Source organism: Macrotis lagotis, chromosome X, assembly GCF_037893015.1.
Source record: "Macrotis lagotis isolate mMagLag1 chromosome X, bilby.v1.9.chrom.fasta, whole genome shotgun sequence".
NCBI classification, from domain to species: Eukaryota; Metazoa; Chordata; class Mammalia; order Peramelemorphia; family Peramelidae; genus Macrotis; species Macrotis lagotis.
Window position 1 is genome coordinate 333,232,392 of NC_133666.1, and position 17,472 is coordinate 333,249,863.

Consider the following 17,472-nt stretch of genomic DNA (forward strand, 5'->3'; position numbering starts at 1 on the left):
CATAGAGTTGGTGAAAATAATTCTGAATTATTATTTTATTTTCCTTCTCATTGGTGGTGATTTCACCTTTTTTCATTTATGAAGCTAAAAATTTGATTTTCTTCTTTATTATTCTAAATCAAATTGACCAGAGTTTTATTAATTTTATTGATCTTTTCATAAAACCAGCTCTTGGTTTTATTTTTTAATTCAATAGTTTTCTTGGTTCTATTTTATTAATTTCTCCTTTAATTTTTAGAATTTCTAATTTGGTATTTAATTGGGACTTTTTAATTTGTTCTTTCTCTAATTTTTAGTTACATATTTAGTTCATTGATTTCCTCTTTCTCTAATTTATTCATGTAAGCATTTAAAGATATAATATATCCCCTGACAGCCACCTTGAGTATATCCCATAGGTTTTGGCATGCTGTTTCATTATTGTCCTTAACTAGGATGAAATAATTCTTCCTATAATTTGTTGCTTGATCCACTCATTCTTTAAGATGAGGTTATTTAGTGTCCAATTAGTTATGGGTCTATATCTCCTTGGTCCATTATTGCATATGATTTTTATTGCATTATCATCTGAGAAAGATGTGTTCACGGGGTGGCTAGGTGGCGCAATGAATAGAGCACTGGCCTTGGAGTCAGGAGTACCTGGGTTCAAATCCGGTCTCAGACACTTAATAATTACCTAGCTGTGTGGCCTTGGGCAAGCCACTTAACCCCATTGCCTTGAAAAAAAAAATATGTATTCACTATTTCTGTCTTTCTGCAACTGATCATTAAGTTTTTATAACCTAGTTACATGGTCAATTTTTGTGTAAGTGCCATGTATATTCCTTTCTATCCCCATTCAATTCCCTCCATAACTCTATCATATCAGGTTTTCTAACCATCTATTTACCTACTTAACTTCCTTCTTGTTTATTTTATGATTAGATTTGATTTTATTATTTAATAGATTTTATTTATGATTAGATTTTATGATTAGAATAAATCTGAGAGCAACTGTTTGAGGTCTCTCACTAGTAGAGTTTTGCTATCTATGTCTTCCTGTAGCTCCTTCAACTTCTCTAAGAATTTGGATGCTGTACCATTGGGTTCATACATATTTAGTATTGAAATTACTTTCTTGTCTATGGTACCTTTTAGGAGGATATAGTTTCCTTCCTTATCCCTTTTAATGCTATTTGCAGCTGCTTTGTCTGAGATAAAGATTGCTACTCCTGCTTTCTTCACTTCAGAGGAAGGAAAATATATTTTGCTCCAACCTTTGCCCTTTACTCTATATGTATCTTCAAATGGGTTTCTTGTAAGCAACATATTGTAGGATTCTGGTTTTTAATTCACTCTGCTATTCACTTACATTTTCCCATTCACATTCAAATTTATATTTGCTAATTTTTTTTTGCCCCGTGCTATCTTCCCTCTGTTTGTATTTTCCCCCTTCCCCCCTTCCCTCCCACCTTTATCCATATTCCCCAGTGTTTGGTTTCTCAATACCACCACCTTCAGTGTGTTTGTCCTCCTAATCAACCTCCCTTCCCTTTATTTCCCTTTTCCCTTTTCCCCTTCTTCCTTCCCTTCCTTCTGGTAGTTTCCCCTTTCCCCCCTCCCTGTCCCTCCTCCCCTTTCCCATTTTAATACTTGAAAGGTAAGAAAATTTTGATTACATTATATTAAAAAGCTTTTGCACAGACAAAACCACTGTAACCAAGATCAAAATAAATGTAGTAAATTGGGAAACAATTTTTACAACTAGGATTTCTGAAAAAGGACTCATTTCTAAAATATACTGAGAACTGAATCAAATTTTCAAATTTTCAAAAGAAAAGGCTATTCTCCAATTGATGAATGGCAAAGAATGGGAAATTAAATAAATGTCCTTCAATGAGGAAATGGTTTAACAAACTTTGGTTGTATGTATGTCATGGAACACTATTGTTCTATTAGAAAGCAAGTGGAATGGAAATTCAAGGAAGCCTGGAAGGATTTACATGAACTGATTTTGAGTGACATGAGCAGAACCAGAAAAAACATTGTACACTGTAACAGCAACATAGTGATGATGATCAATCTTGATGAACTTACTCATTTCATCAGTGAAACAATCAGGGACAATTTGGGGCTATATGTGATGGAGAGTACCATATGTATCCAGAGAAGGAGTTGTAGAGTTTGAGCAGAGAACTAAGGACTATTTCCTTTAAATTGGAAAAAAATATTATCTTTTTGTATAATTTTGCTATCCCTGGTACTTTATTTTTCTTCCTTGGGAATGTGATTTCTCTCTCATTGCATTCAACTTGGATTGATGTATAACATGGAAACAATGTGGCGACTGACAGACTGTCTTCTTTGGGGGTGGGGTGAGGGAAGCAAGATTGGAGGATAAATTGTGAAGCTTAAAATAAATAAAATCTTTCTTGGAAAAAACAGAACTAGATAATTTTGTTTACAGTAAATTAAAAAAGCTTTTGCACAGACAAAACCACTGCAACCAAAATCAAAAGAAATATAGTAAATTGGGAAACAATTTTTACAACTAGTATTTATGACAAAGGACTCATTTTTAAAATAATCAGTGAACTGAGTCAAATTTTCAAAAAAAAGCCATTCCCCAATTGACAAATGGTCAAAGGATATGCAAAGGCAATTTACAGATGAGGAAATCCAAGTGATCCATAGTCATATGAAAAATCACTCTAAATCATTACTTGTGAGAGAAATGCAAATTAGTGCATCTCTGAGGTACCACCTCATGCCTCTCAGACTACCCACTGTGACCAGGAAGGACAATGATCAATGTTGGAAGGGATGTGGGAAATCTGGGACACTAATACATTGTTGGTGGAGCTGTGAACTCATCCAACCTTTCTGGAGAGAATTTGGAATTATGCCCAAAGGGCCACAAAAATGTACATACCCTTTGGTCCAGCAATACTACTGGGTCTATACCCTGAAGAGATTATAAAAGGGTAAAAACATCACTTGTGCAAAAATATTCATAGTAAACCTGTTTGTGGTGGCAAAGAATTGGAAATCAAGTGAATGTCCTTCAATTGGGGAATGGCATAAAAAAGTGTGTTGTTTGTATGTCATGGAAATCTATTGTTCTATTAGAAACCAGGAGGGATTTGAATTCATGGAAACCTGGAAGGATTTGCATGAACTGATGCTCAGCAAGATGAACAGAACCAGAAAAACACTGCACACCCTAACAGAATCATGGAGGTGATGAACAACCTTAATGGACTTGCTCATTCCATTAGTGCAACAATCAGGAACAATTTGGGGATATCTGTTTTGGAGAATGCCATCTGTATCCAGAGAAAGAATTGCGGAGTTTGAACAAAGACAAAAGACTATTACCTTTAATTTAAAAACAACCCCATTATCTTTTTATGTAATTTTGCTATCTCTTATACTTAATTTTTTTTTCCTTAAGGATATGATTTCTCTTATCACATTCAACTTAGATCAATGTATACCATGGAACCAATGTAAAGACTAACAGACTGCTTTCTGTGGGGAGTGGGGGGAAGGAAGCAAGGTTTGGAGAAAAATTGTAAAACTCAAAATAAATAAAATCTTCCTTAAAAAAAAGTAAAAGGCTTTGGTCTTGTTCAAACTCTGCAATTCTTTCTCTAGATACAAATTGTATTCTCCATCACAGATACTCCAAAATTGTCCTGATTTTTGAACTGAAGAATGAACAAGTTCATTCAGATTGATCATCAACCTCATGTTTCTGTTATGGTGTACAATGTTCTTCTGGTTCTGCTTATCCCTCTCAACATCAGTTCATGGAAATCCTTCCAGGCTCAAGTATTTTTTGCTGTTACTTGAGATCTGGACCCTGACTTACCACTTGATTGTGGTGCTGTTTATGATGTTTCAGGGGCTAATATTTTGTTCCCTGCACTAGCATAACCCAACCCAGTTCTGCCTGTTGCACTAGTATTCTTAGAACTTGAACTTTTCTTCCTAGCTGGAAACTGGGACCCTCACTGCTAGCTTGCTGACCCCATGAGTTGCTAAGTAAGACCTTGAGCTACACTGTTACCAAGGTCCTCCTATTTTCTTTTACAGCTCTCCTCCCTATGCCGACTTATACTCCTTTTTACTGAAGTTCCTCCACATTATCTTAATTGGAGAACTTGCTTCATTTTGTCTATTTTTGTGGATCCTGTGGTTTTAGGGTCTATTTAGGGGCATCATTTAGTTGTTTTGGGAAAGCTCCGGGAGACTCTGTAAGTCCTACCTACTTCATTTTTAAAAAGATTTTGTTATAGAGGAAAAAGTGATATTTGCTAGTAACTTGTCGTGAGGTAAGTAATTTTTCTGTAAAATATTTTAGAGACAGTAATTTCTGTTTGAAAGCATTTTGCCAAAAGAGCACAAAAACAATATTTTCAAAAATCTTAGCTTCAGGTCTCCACAAAACCAAACATCTATCTTTATGATAGCTAATCCTTAATAAACTTTTTTGTCTATCTTTTCCAGATGACTTTTTTTCCATGTGCATTGTATCTGCAATGATCCATTTGACAGTCTAAGCTCTATGATTTGTATTTTTAAATCTATGACCTACCTTTGGGCTATTATCCTTATTTTTCTTTATTATTATTTTTTCAAATTACATACAAAAGTAGTATTTATAATTTATTTATTTGCAAGTTTATGAGTTCTGCAATTTTCTATTACTCTTCCCTCCCTCCCTGCTCCCTATAGCAACAAGACATCTGGTAAAAGTTGTAAAATCATGTTTAACATATTTCTATATTATTTATGTTGTGAGAGAGGAATTAGAACTAAGGAAATAAAAGTCATGAGAAAGAATGAAAAAACATAAAAAGGAGTTTTAAAAAGTGAATATTGTATATTTTGCTCTGCATTTAGACTCATTAGTTTCTTTCTCTGGATTTAGATAGCATTTTTCATAATAAGTGTTTCAGGATTGCCCTTGATCACTGAACTGCTGAAAAGAGCTGTGTCTAGCATAGTTGATCATCATACAATGTTGCTACTAATGTGTAAAATATTCTCTTGGTTCTGTTCACTTCCCTCAGAATCAGTTCACACAAATCTTTCCCTACTTTTCTAAGGTCTGGCTGCTCATGATTTCATATACAATAATAGTATTCCATAATATACCTTAACTCAATCATTCCCCAGTTGATGACCTCAATTTCCAATTCTTTGCTACTACAAAAGAGCTGCTATAAATATTTTTTGTATATGTTAGCCTTTTCCTGGATTTTTATGATCTTCTTGGGATATAGACCTAGTAGTGGTATTGTTGGATCAAAGAGTTTGTACAATTTTATTGGCCTTTGGGCATAGTTCTCACTGGAGAATGATTTGTAATCTTATAAATTTGATTCGACTCTATATATTAGAAATGATTTATCAGAAACATTAGTTGTGGAAAATTGTCCCCCCAGCTGTCTGCATTCCTTCTAATTTTGGCTACAATGATTTAGTTTGTGCAAAATATTTTTAATTTAATATAGTTGAAATCATCCATTTCACAGTTTAAAATGTTCTCTATCTCTTGATTGTCTATAACATTCTTCCATCTTCACAAATCTGACAGAAATACTATTTTTTGTTCTCTTAATTGGTCCATGGTATCATCCGTTATGTCTAAATACTACACTCATTTAGACCTTATTTTGGTATAAGGTGTGAGATGCAAGTCTAGGCCTAATTTTTGTCATACTATTTTTCAATTTTCTCAGTAGTTTTTATCAACTAGTGTGTTCTTATCCCAGAAGCCAGTGTCTTGGGGTTTATCAAGTGGTAGATTATTATAGGCATTTAGTATTGTTTCCTTTGTATCTAATCTATTTCACTGATCCACTTCTCCATTTTTTAGCCAGTACCAGACAGTTTTTATGATTGTCACTTTATAACATAGTTTTAGATCTGATATAAGTAGGCCACTTTCCTTTGCCTTTTTTCATTAATTCCCTTGATATTCTTGACTTTATGTTGCTTCAGATGAATTTTGTTATTATTTGTTTTAGCTCTGTAAAATAGAATTTTGGTGGGTACTTTTGGTATAATTCTGAATAAGTAATTTAAGTTGGGTAGAATTGTCATTTTTTATTATATTAACTCTTCCTGAACATGAGCAACTAACATTTTTCCAATTGTTTAGATTTGTCTTTATAATGTGTGAGAAGAGAAGTATTTGGTAATTTTGTTCATATAGTTACTGGGTTTATCTTGGGAGGTAGATTCCCAAGTATTTTTGTTGTTTACAATTTAGTTTAAATGGAATTTTTCTTTATTTCTCTTTCTCTTTGGATTTGTTGGTCTTATACAGTAATGCCAATGATTGATGTGGGTTTATTTTATATCCTGCTACTTTGTTAAAGTTGCTAATTTAAGAGTTCTGTAAGCATACCATCATATTATCTGCAAAGAGAGAAAGTTTAATTTGTTCTATGATTTACCTTTAAATCCCATGAGATCTGAAGCACATTGTAATCATTTAATAATTGTGATGTACTGAAACAGCAAACACAACTACTATTTTGTGAGATTATTTTCCTTGGTAAAAGAATAATTTATATTTTGAAACCCTTTTCTTCCTGTGTGTAGAGTGATTGTTTTCTTTCAAGTAAAATATAATACTGTAACCTCATAGTTTATATGTTAAAAGTATAGCAGTATATTCTCCATTTGTAACTTTTTTTTAGGGTTTTTTGCAAGGCAAACGGGGTTAAGTGGCTTTCCCAAGGCCACACAGCTAGGTAATTATTAAGTGTCTGAGACTGGATTTGAACCCAGGTACTCCTGACTCCAGGGCCGGTGCTTTATCCACTATGCCACCTAGCCGCCCCTCTATTTGTAACTCTTGCAAGAAATTTCACGGAGCTTCCCTAAACCTAGAGAAACAGAGGCTTATTGCATTGTCATTTTCAATTCAATAAGAATTAACACTTGCACTAGTTGTTGTGTCTACCCTGAGAAAAGTTAATTCTTGAAATTACTTCCTATATGCCAGCCTTAGGCTAAATGTAAGTTAGCCATTAGAGACCTAACAATGCTGAATGTGCAGGATGATTACATTGCCCAAGAGACTGGTTATGAGATGAAGAAAAGATGTTCATAAATTCATATTGGTCAGATAAAGTTCTCAAACCTTCCAGACCAGATTGTAGGAACAGCTGATAGTGATTATGGAAGTGCCTGCTTTTTTCAACTTGAAATAAACAAGAACAACAAATTTCATTTTACCAATGAGAGATTTGTTGAATTATTATTCCTGGGGATATGCACCTAATGGTCTATTTCTGAGGAAAAATGAAGACTTATTATAGTCTTTAGTTGAAATCAAAGGTTTCTTTATCTAAAAGGTTTTTGTGTGAAGTTCTGGGTTGCCTCAAATTTCTTCAATCAAGTACTGAGGAATTACTTTTTTGGTTGGGTTGATTATAAAAGGAATTGTTGTCCAAATATAAGTTGGATTTCATGGTTGCTAAGGTCCTGTTCAACTTGAGACTTGACTGGATAATCTATTTCCTTCAATATATATATATACATATATATATATATATATATATATATATATATATATATATATATATTTCATGTGAATATGAAACAAATGGGTTGGGGATTTCCTTCACTTTTTAGAGGTGAAGATTACATTTACTGCTAACCATTCCTTTCCAGCATTATTTACAATTTCTCCAGTTTATGATATTATCAAGACAAACTTAGAAAACAAATCTTTTTAAAAAATCAAAAGAATTTAATTTTTTTCCCTTACTTGTCTATTGGCTTACTTTTTCCCTCCCCTCTACTCTTCCCTCTTTCCTTTCTTCCTACTCCTTTTCTCTTTTCCTCTCTCCTGCATCCCTCCTTCCTTTCCTGTAAGGAACTGCTGTGTGTGGGAGTACTGTAAATTTTCATCACCTGGTATCCTCTAGCACCAGAGCATCATTACTGGTTGATTGTAGAATGCCATGGGAGTGGGAGTGGACCAGGGACTGGGGAGGATATTTAAGCACCATCATTTTGTTTTTTTATTTTGTTTAATAGACTCTTGCTGTCTCATGAAGTCATTAGTTTCCACAGACTCCATTCTTTTTTTTTTAGAGAAAAATTTTATGCATTTACCTTTTGCAACTCCTTTCCCAATTGGCCAATTCAATTTTTCTAAGAGTTCTCCATTTGATCAATTGAGGTTTTGAGAGAATTGTTTTCTTGTTGCAAGGTGTTAATTTTCAATTTTCCAACTGATTTTTAAACTCCTTACTTATTTCTTCAAGCAAGTTTTTCTTTCCTGGAGAGCGGGTCATATTCTCTTGAGAGGTTCTGGTCTCTCTGAATATCTTTTCCACCCAAGTATTTTTTTTTTAGGTTTTTGCAAGGCAATGGGGTTAAGTGGCTTGCCCAAGGCCACACAGCTAGGTAATTATTAAGTGTCTGAGGAAGGATTTGAACTCAGGTACTCCTGATTCCAGGACCTGTGCTCTATCAACTGCTCCACCTAGCCACCCCCTTCTAAGAATTTTTCTATGGATCCTCCTCTGTGCAGGCCTTTCTTCATTATCCTAAAACCTTTTGTTGGGGATGGACTGGTTCACACCAGCCAGGTTTGGTGTTGGGACCCCTAGAGGCTTTACTCACTGAATGTAATTTCTCCAGCTGGCCAGTAGGGGTGCTGGTTGGTTTCTCTGGAGTGTCTGTGACCTTGATTGAGGCCCTCTCCCTAGACCTGGAGGGAGTGGTTGAAGTTGTTGAATACTTTGATCAATGGTGGGCTATACCCTGGGGTGAGGTAATCACTCTCCCTATTCACAGTTGAGTTGGTTCTACTGATCCCACCTTAGCCTGGGGAGGAAGGTGGGCTGTAATTGTGTTTGTTCTGGGAAGAGGCTTCAGCTGAAATGAAGGTATGAACTCTGAATTTCTCCAGACCAGAGGAGCCCAGGGATAGATGTCTGCAGCTGTCCCCATCAGAACTCTCCCTCCAGCCCTTCGGGCAAGCTCCAGACACTCAGGGCCACAGCCAATGCCTCTGCTCTCTAGTTGGCCCCAACCCCTGTGGCCATCCAGGCTCTAGCCCCACTGCTGATCAGGCTAATCCAAAACTAATCCAGGCTCTCAGGCTCTCACCCAGTCCTGTGCTCCCAGTAGAGTTCCTCCTCTGTGAATGGAAGACAAATCGTGAGGTAGATGTTCTTCTCCTGGCTTTTCATTCTGGGTTTTATAGATTGTATTTCTGTTAAGAAGGTTATATATTAAGAATGTTATATATGAGGGAAGATCCTGTCTTCTCTTCTCCATCTTGGCCAGAAGTAACACTTGACTTTGGTTTAATAAATGGAGATCTTGGAGAACTTTCCATCTTTGCTCCTGCCCCTTCAATGTTTGCCTGGGTAAGTATAAGCTAGCTGACAGGAACCTAACACTTCCTGAGCAGCTAGTCTAACAGGAACATAATACTTTCCTGTCTTCTTTCCCTCTTTCCTTCCTTCCTTTCTTTCTTTCTTCCTGGGAAATGTCTTGAATATAATAAGTGCTTTACAAATGCTTATTGAATTAAATTAAATTGAAAGTGATCTATAACATAATCATTATAAAGGAAGTGACAGTCCAAGTATATTCTGTTTTGGTCAGATAACATCTGAGGTATTATACTACAGCTGGTTCCCAAAATTTAGGAAGGACATTGATAAGCTAGAGTGACCAGAGGTGAGGTTAAGGATGGTGAGATGCCTTGAGTCCATTTCTAACAAAGATCAATTGAAGTATTTCTACATGTTTATTACAAAGAAGAAAAGACTTCAGAGCACAAGATATTGCCTCTTGAAAGTCTGAAGTGTTTGAAAATATTTGAAAGTCTGTCATGTTGCATAAAAATATGATTTCTTTGCCCCAGATGACTAAAATACAAACAGTCGGTAGAAATAGCAAAGACGCATATGCTGGCCTCTTATAAGGAGAAATTTCCTAAGACATTAAGTCATCCCAATGGTTTTCTTGGAAAGTACTGAGTTCCCTCTGGCTAGAATTCTTCAAGGAAATGCTAAATTGTTATTAGTGGGGTTTACTCTATATGGAATTTTTATTCAGGTACAAGTTGAACAACATGATTGCTGAGGTTATTCAACTTTGAGAGTTTATGATTTTGTTGATAGAATAATTATACTAATTCATATATTATTTTTATAATTCCCATTTTCTAGAATTATCTATTGATATAGTTAATAGGAGTATTATTTCCTTTATTATGCAAAAAGAATTAATGGAGTTTCATGGTGATTAGATGGTCACACAGTTACGTAGAACAAATATATGTTTAGAATAACTTAGATGTTATATAGTTATGTGCATGTATATATGTCCTTCTTAGTACTTAGAGGATAAAGCAATATGATTCTCAGAGGAATCAATTAGGAAGACTTTCAAATTAAGACTTCTCCATATTCCTTTTATTGCAGGCTCAGTAAAGATTCTTGACTATACCCTGCCAAAGAGTAATAAGAGTAAGTGCTTCATATTCTCAATGTTCTTAAGATACAAATATAAATGTAAAGAGTGATTTTTTCTCACTGTTTATATGAATGTAACAATTTCCATGTTGCATGAGGTTTAGTGATCATTTTTTTAACTCTACAATTTTTTTCACCTCCTGGAAATATGTTCTCACTCACTTGAAATTAAACTGGTGTTCTCTATACTCATGTGATTTCTGCAGCACCACAGAGAAATGGGAATGATTTCATATCCAGCTTGGGTTTTCTGTTCTGATTGGAACTCAGAATTACTTCTTGTGATCAGTGCCCTCAGGCTATGTGCATCTAAATTTCTTATGTAGGGTTCACTGCAAATTGAGAATTTCACAGACATAATGAAGAGTTATAGTCTTAACTCTCAAGTGACAAAGTGCAATACCCAACTTAAGTAGGTAATGTGAAGGGCCCTGTGGGAGTGAGAACAACTCAGCTCTCACCATTAGCAATAGGCAGCACATCTGTTTTGAGGCTGGCTGACATTTATATCTAACTTTGTGACTTACCAAAAGGCCACAAATATTTCTGGAATCTACAACAATTCAAGACTTTAGACAATTTCTTATCTTGTTTCTGAAATGCTCCTACATGGTCCACTCAACAATATCAGTAATTAAATTATATATCATGATGGTGAAAAACAGTAACCCATAGACAGAAATAGTGCTACTTATTATGTAGCATTAAGCATATTTAGACTTTTACAATGTGCAGTGTATATTGGTGTGGGTGTCAGTCAATTTACTTTAAAACATAGATCATTGCAGTTTTGTGTATTTCAATATGCCAAATTAGGTCCTTTCTTGAATTTACATAAAGGACTGAGATGATATTTATTCATCATGCACTAAATTAAAACCCTCCTGTGTGCCAGATACTGAGCTAGACTCTAGAAAAAGGAAAGAATCAGAACAAGAATTTCTCTATGTTAGGAAACTACTGATGAAGAATGCAGTTCAGCAACTGCTATATGGTTTATAATCTTGGAGGATTATCTATGAACTAAGAAGGTAAATTGACACACAGACTATTTGTATGAGAAGCGAGACTTGCACTCAAGTCTTCTTGGCTCTTAGGTGCTATGACCAAATAAATCATACCAAACTAACTCTATGGGATGGCTATGAATGACAGGAAAAATGTGAGATATTATCTTCCTTCAAGAAGCTTTTGTTCTGTTTTCAAGAAACCTTATTCAATTAACAAGTATTTACTAAGTACCTATTGTGTGCCACACACTCTGGTGGCTTATGGTGATTGAAAGCCAAAAGTGAAATAGTCCCTGCTCCCAAGGAGCTTATATTTTATCAGAGAAGACAATATTATATTCTTTAGAAATATTAAGAAGCAGAAATAACCATCACCAGTGAAGGGATATCCTCATCCCCTTTTATCTAACTATATCCAACTTTCAGGGAGACTGAATGTTAACAGGCTTTCATATTTGCCCAGTACTATCTCTTAACATCTTTAAGACCATGCCATATGTCTTTCCTTTGTGACCTGTAGACTCTGTTTTCTAACCTACTGTTGTATCCTAGGGATTTCTCTGCCTTGTTGCATGATGTGTCACTGATTCTTTAGGATTTTGCGACTTTTACATTTGTTTGCAGTTGTATCTTTTAATTAGAATATTAACTTTTTGAGAGCAGGGTCTGTTTAGCTTATGTAATTGGCATCCCCAATGTGCAACATAAAATAAATGCTTATTAAATGAGTATTTCATCTTTTGCTTAAGTATACATTATATATATATATGTATATATATATATATATATACATATTAAATTTCATCTAAGTAAGAGATAGTTAAATATAAGGTAGTTAAGGAGGAACAGTTAGGTGGCAAAGTGGATAGAAGACTGGTCTTAGAAACAGAAAGAATTGAATGCAAATCTAGCTTCAGATATGAGCTGTATGACCCTGGGCAAGTCATTCAATCTCTGTTTTTTTAAACTATCCCTACTTTGATCATGACTTTGTCATAGCAGAGGGTTTTGTATAACTCAATGAAGATAGGAGCTATGCCATGCAGTTTTACCCAAGACAGATGGGTAAGAGTGGATATTATATCAAAAAAGTGATCCATTGAAGCAGAAAATGACAAACCACTTACACATACACACACACACACACACACACAAACACACAAATTCATGTAAAAACTGGTCCACATGGTTGCAAAGATTGAACAAGAAAAAAAGAAGAGAGGGAGGTAGGGCACTAGGGATGGATGTAATGGATGTATCAACAAAAGACATTGGGTTCAAAGTAGAGTTTGTACTGTGTCATGAAGAAGGAAGTCTGAGGTTTATGAGGCAAAAATGAGAAATGACTTTGTTCCAGAAAAGGCAGCAGTCAATAGAAGACCACAGAATCTTGCAATGAAGGAATTTGTGCTATTAAAAAAGAGAAGGTTAATTTGGCTACATCATAGAGCACAGGAAAGAAAGGAATACAGAAGGAGAAAGCAAAGATTAGTTGAACAAAGTTGTGATGGTCTTTAAAAGAAAAACAGAAAAGTTAGTTTGATTTTTAGAGTCTATAGAGATTGCTGTGGTCATGGTTAAGGAGTAGAGAATAAGAAGAAGGATCATATATTAGGAGATGAAGATAAAAGTGTTACTAATACCCAGAGAGAAATGTTTATCCAGGATAAAAGGATGAACAGATATTCCAATTCAAAAAAGGGGACATGAAGGATATGGACTGAGAAAAGGCTCTCAGATTTGACATTCAGAGCCAAAATTAACTTTCTAGAAAATAATTTTATTTGAGGAAGGAAGTCAGAAGCTAGATTGTGAAAAAGTGAGATGTAAATGAAAAAGGAGAAAATAGAGAAAAAAACTGCAAATTGAGAATTGGAAAATGCTTCCAAATAATAATGATAATAATAATTAATAATATTAATAATAAGTAGCATTTATTTATGTAGTTTTTACAATGTTCCAGACATTCTGATTAACACTTTACAATTATTATCTCAATTTTTTCCTCACAACAAAAACAGGAAGTGGGTACCATTACCTAGGGTCACATAGCTAGTAAGTATTTGAGACCAGATTTGAACTCAGGTTTTCTTGACTCCTGTCCTGATCAACCCACTATGCCACTTAATAACCTCAAACATCATGAATAATTAACCCAGATCTACTTCTTCACACAAAATTTTTTCTTTTCTAAAGCAGAAGCATTTATTCATTGATGATGTGTGGTTGCTGATTCTGGAACCTAACAATCCCTGAAGAATAAAAATGGTAGGTTATTTAAGGGGTAATGGAGAGACACATAGTGGAAATATAAGTAGGTTCCAGCCTTTTTCCAATGATGAGAAACATTACTCAAGAAATATTTATAAAACAATTATTATGTCACAGGTATGTAAATGATTTAGAGAACATATAGAAGGATTCCTTGTCATGACAAGGAAAAAGACCAAAGACTTAAAGTAAAGAGGAGATTGTGGGGGATGATGTTAAAGGTTTTATGACATAAAGAAATGGTGAAAAGAGAGAGTTCAAGTTGAATGGTTTTAGTTTTCTTAATAAAGCTATGTCCTCAGCTGAAAACAAAGAGAAAGGGGAAGCATTTATAGCTTGAGCGGTGTGTGTGTGTGTGTGTGTGTGTGTGTGGCTTAGAGGAAAAAGAGGATTGCCTAGCAATGAGGACCCACTTGAAATTGGATAAAACAAATTTATAATTATTTATAAATGCTTTAAAATTATGTTTAGTTGTTAAAATGCATACAAATATTAAAATGTTATAAAACTTATAATGTTGTGTGACTTGAGTTCTTTTCAGAATATGAGTAGGGTTGGAGGAGAAAAATGATGGGAGTAATCTAAAGCTAAATTTTCCTTATCTATAAATTGAGAAAGTTAGACAAAATGATCACCAAGTTTCCTTTCAGCTTTGATATTTTGAGAATCCTTTTGAGTAAAAAGTAGTATCTCTTTGTGTGGAGGAAACTACCTTGGATTTAATTCAGAAGACCTGAATTGTTGTAGAACCTTAGCAATGCTAAAATAAAGTTTTTTATTTTTTTTAAATTTTATTTATTTAAGGCAATGGGGTTAAGTGACTTACAGAAGGTCACACAGCTAGGTAATTATTGTGTCTGAGTCTAGATTTGAACTCAGGTCCTCCTGACTCCAGGGTTTGCGCTCTATTCATTGCACCACCTACTTGCCCCCATAAAGTTTTTCAAGTCCTGAAACACAGTTCAATTTTTGAACTATTCTCTTACTAGCTCACCTTAGGTACTCAGAATAATATAACATGTCATTTTATCCAGAGGGGATTCTTGACTTAATCTTGCCCTGTCAGCACATATCTCAGGATTCTCTGCCTTGAATAAGTACTTTCTAATATTTCAAATTCAGGTATGGGCTCTGGAATAACATGTGGAGAAAAAATAGGCCAACTAATCATTGTGGGCCTCACTTTCTTCAACTGTAAAATCAGTGTGTTGGATTAGACAATCTCTAAAAGTCGCTTCTATCTTCAACTTGTGTTTGTTATATCTTTCCAGCATGTTAGAACTCATCAGCTTATTCTCAGCTCATTTAAACCTTTAAAAACCCAATAACACCTTTATTCACCAATGATATATTAGAAGTGAAATTTAGGGGAAGAAAATAAACTATGAAATAACTGTTAGCAGTTTGGTGCTCTGAAGTGGTACATAGTTGAAAGAACCCCGAGTATTAATGCCAAAGTTTTAACACTTATTATCCGTGTGACTTTGGATAACCTTTTGATTCTCATCTGTAAAAATTTAGTTTGGACTAAATTTCTTCTATGGTATTTTTAAATTAAAAAAAAATCAATGTTTTCTTTCTGGAAGATAGAATTGGCTCTGGAAATTATATCCTCCAATCACTTAGAATTCTAACTACATTTAGGGACCAAGAAATCCTATTGGCCCATGATTTCTTGGTGAACTTTCCACTCAGAGATTGGAAGTACAGCCTAAATAATCATGAAAAATGAATAGGATCAGATTTCTTTTCATCTTTTCCTATCTTATCTTACCCACCCACATTCACTTTACTCTTTCATGCTTCACGCCCCTGTTGACAAGTCACATCAGGAAGCACAAATGATCCTTGAAGACATGGATCTTGAGACACTCTCAGTAGCCATCTCAAAACTTTGAGAGATAGCAGTAATAACTGAGACCTTGTAAAGTGGCATAAATTTTACAATTTTACCAGCATTAAGCCATTTGAAATTTACCACAGCCTTAGGGGGAAATTACAGCCCATTTTAAGAAGATGAAACCTGAGTTTTTATAGACTAAGTGATTTGCCATGAGTCACACAACAAATAAATATGATTAGCAATATTTGAATGCAGATCTTCCTGTCTCAATGTCCCTGCAATATCTTTTCTGCCAAACTCATTCTTATGATTGAAGGCTGAAGTGGTTTGGAAATATCACAATTAAAAGTATTAAATGAAAACAAATGTGCAAACTGTCAATGTTTTCACATAAGAGAAGAATGGGAATCAAAATTAGGACTGCTGACATTTATTTAAAATATCAGTTAAATTAATGTAATTTAATAGCAAACAAAGAAAAAGGATAAAAACATGAGATATGAATGCAAAGTAAAAGATGTAGTTATTATCAGAATAACAAAGCACAATGTTGTAATCTGTTTGATAATGAGAGAGGTCAAATGTATTATTTTCTGACTTAAATTTGATTTGGCTGTAATATAAAACCCAGATATATGAGCCATTTTAACTAGAAGCTCTGGCTTTGTGTGTCTTACTGATAGTACCCTAGGGAGTTAAATTTCTTGGCATTTCACATTCAATATAAGTCCATTGTTGGTAAAAAGATGGCTAAATTGGTTCGTCATTTTGTAATAAAATATCTCACAAATTGTTTATCTGATCAATGGAGAGTGTAGTCTCAAGCTGTTCAGTGTTAATGTGCCCATTGCTCTAAAATAGTGAGTTATTGACTGTCAGAGAGACAGGGGAATTTGTAAACTCAGATCAGATTTCCTGTAGAAAACTGACATATTGCATACGAACAGTGGGGATTCAAAAATTCATGTCCCTTACATTGCAAGCAACATTGGCACCAGGAAAATGAAGCTACTATAACTTAGAATTATTATACTGAAAATCTGAAAAAAATGTGCAGCAAAATATCAAACTCATAATATTTTGAATGCTATGAAATTGAAATTTAAAACCCATGGAATTTGTTGGAGGGGTGGGATAGGCACATTTTTTGGTGCTACTTCTATCTTTTAGTGATTCCTTACCCTCTGTTATTCTATAACAATCTATGTTCCTAGAATAGAGAAATTAGAGGCAATGCTTTTACCTGTGTGACATATTGGTTATTACAAAGGTAGATAGTTGAGAGATTTCCTGATATTTTCTAAGCACTAATTTGAAAGCAGCCCCACACTACATGCTGGGGAGAGCAAGTTGCATAAACACAGTTCTCATACTCTAGTAAACCACAGTCTTAGATAAACAACACTAATAGCAATATATGTTAAATTAAGACAGAACACAGGACCCAGTAGTGCTTGGTTTGTGATTTTTCTTGTGTCATTTACCATGCTATGACTTGTAGCATAAATTTTTATCTACATTTCTTTCCTTATCAAACTGCAGGGCTGCTGAGGACAAGGGCTATCTTTATTCCTCTTTATATCCTGTGAGTATCTAGCACAGTACCTTATACACAATAAACTTCAAAATATATTTATTCCAATTAAATTGAAACACACACATATCAAAGGTAAGTATTGTCTAAGACTGGAGAATTAAGGGTATCTCAGATGTATATAATCATAAGTTTTTACCTTATTGAAGTGGAAAATAATAAAATGTTTATGTGGACTGGAGAGAAAACCCCACCTACATACCATGCCTTTGAGTTGGATTATCTGATTTCTACTTCAACATTTCAAGGTCT

At 34.5% G+C, this 17,472-nt stretch overlaps 1 long non-coding RNA gene across 1 annotated transcript in view; it reads left to right on the plus strand.

Moving 5' to 3' along the window:
- Positions 1–17,187, plus strand: part of LOC141503460 (uncharacterized) — a 67,599-nt gene extending 50,412 nt beyond the window's left edge. The window contains exons 7-9 of the long non-coding RNA XR_012472852.1: positions 10,452–10,496; positions 13,709–13,780; positions 17,169–17,187. This is a non-coding gene — a long non-coding RNA (uncharacterized LOC141503460). The remainder of the gene's footprint in view (positions 1–10,451; positions 10,497–13,708; positions 13,781–17,168) is intronic.
- The last annotated feature ends 285 nt before the right edge of the window (positions 17,188–17,472 follow it).